Consider the following 2,468-nt stretch of genomic DNA (forward strand, 5'->3'; position numbering starts at 1 on the left):
TCGGAGCCTTTTTTTTCCTGGTGCTGTTTCATGTCGAGTCTGCATGGGAAATGATTGGATGATGTTGGCTCTATACGCAACTGCACTTGCAGGCTCCTTGGGACCAGGCCAGTATAAAGAAAATATTGAGAGCCGCGGTGACTGGGAGCCTGAAAGCATTAGTCCTGTTGCATTATTCCAGATCTCTATCAAGCTGGCTTAGGCTGGGGCGAGCGAGGCGTGTCTACTGCAGTGAGAAAGGGGATTTGGGCAGAAAAGAAATTGCTGTAAGTAATCAACAACCAGATTAGATTGAATTCCTGACTGCAGCTTTTGAAATGTCCTGTACCTATCAGGTATTTTTTTTTTCTGTGTCATAATAAAAAAAATACAAAAAAAAAAAAAAAAAAAAAAGATTTGTGGGAAGCATTTATCATTTAAGAATTTTTTTTCACAGATTACATTTTTCATTTCAGTTAGTGCAATAGAAATGTACAATGTTTATGTACAGGATTACTGAAGAAACCTAACTCAGGAGTGAAATTAAGCATTACCCCAACATACAGTGGTGTGCTTTCTGGTTATTTCATATGTCTGGTAATGCATACAAAAACCTGGGGACATGAGGACAGGTTTTTTTTTTTACCTTTTAGGAATTTAATGTATATATATTACACTTGTGATGAGTCAATACATTTCAAGCAGGTGTTTGTTTGGATACTTGTCAAAGAACCATCAAACCAGGTGATATACAGTGCTCTTGGGAATCCTGTTTGGATGCGTATCTACAGTAATCCTGTTTAGCTTTTAATATTTCTAGAAGTAGTATTGATTGCTTAGTGTCAGAAACCACAACTCATCTTAGCTTTGCTGGTCTGTCTGGGGGCATGTGTGGTGTTTGGTCCAGTCGTTAAAGAAAAGGGCTTGTAACCAGGAAGTCCCCGGTTCAAATCCCACCTCTGCCACTGACTCATTGTGTGACCCTGAGCAAGTCACTTAATCTCCTTGTGCTCCGTCTTTCGGGTGAGACGTAGTTGTAAGAGACTCTATTCACACACCCTAGTCTCTGTAAGTTGCCTTGGATAAAGGCGTCTGCTAAATAAACAAATAATATTAGCTGAGAGGGTGCTGGCATTGTGTGCTGTGCAGTGCTGCTGCCCTGTGGCTTAGCTGATAGGGAACTTGGATTGGACTCGGGAGGACCCAGGTTCAGTTATTGAGTAAATCACCCAAAGGCTGTGGTTAAAGGACTGAGAGCCTTGTTGCCTGGCGGTTCCAGTTTAGTCCTGGGAGTCAGGGAGTTCGTTTTTGAGGTGGGACTTAAGATCCTTGTGCCTTAATCCCTCTCCAGGTTTATACAACCAATTTTATTCCAGGTGGAAGTCGAGCAAGAATATCATGTCTGGGTTTCTTGGTGTGACCAAATTTAAGAAGTGTTCAAGAGTCCTTTTTTAATTCTTGTGATGAATTCATTCCTCTCTGTCTATGTGTTGTACAGTCTGATTGGTCTCTCTAGTTCTGTGAAGTGTTTGTTTAATGTAACGTGTCCTGCCAAGCCGTGTTTTTTTCGCGCTGCAGGTCTACAGCGAATCCACCAGACCCATAGTGCCGGAGGACAACACAGATCGGAGTGGCTTCTACAGCAGACCCTATCAGCCACAGGAGTCGCTGGTGCGCAGTGAACCAAGGATTACCCTGCCGATCTGAGCCCTCCCCACCCAGGTGGCGCTCAGCCAATTGAGCGTCGTCCCCTCGGAACTCCCAGCTCGGCGATGGCATAACCTCGTCTTGAACCAGCGATCTCCAGGCTATAAGGCGCATCCTGCACTCCACGGGGAGCACCTTTACTGAATGTGCCACTCGGGAGCCCTTATGTAACTTCTCGCTATGGCTGATGTTGAATTTGCTGAGAATTTCTTTAAAAAAGTTATATAATTTGCAGAGTATAGAAAAACTCTCAGCATCTGCTCTTGGTAATTGCAGTTAAGAGACCCAGTCCTGGGTTTCAGAACAACCCTTGTTTAGGCAGAGTTACTGATATAGAACCATAACCTAAATAACCACCCAGCACACTGGTTATGAAATGAAGCTGCAATGATAAAATAGACAGCACAAGGATCAACAGCAGTCAAGACTATTTGTAAGGTATTGTCAGATGTGATTTAATCCGGGAAATATATAATCTCATGCATCTCCCTTGTACTGTGTATTCTGTATGCACAAATATACACACACACATACATTAATTATACAGTCACACACAAAGGTATTGGCACCCTGTACTAATTCAAGAAAACACATTAAATAAAAGCATTTAGTGAACTAATTAAGACTAATTAAGATTAACTAATAAAGACCAAAATACACAATTTCTAGTAGTTTAACAAACAATCTTTGTAAAAAATAATAACTTAAGCAATTTAATATTAATTAGTCAATATTAATTGACTGAAAAACATTACTCAGTAATTAAGGTTCATTGTAAAATC

This window comes from Acipenser ruthenus, chromosome 15 (assembly GCF_902713425.1).
Source record: "Acipenser ruthenus chromosome 15, fAciRut3.2 maternal haplotype, whole genome shotgun sequence".
Lineage (NCBI taxonomy): Eukaryota > Metazoa > Chordata > Actinopteri > Acipenseriformes > Acipenseridae > Acipenser > Acipenser ruthenus.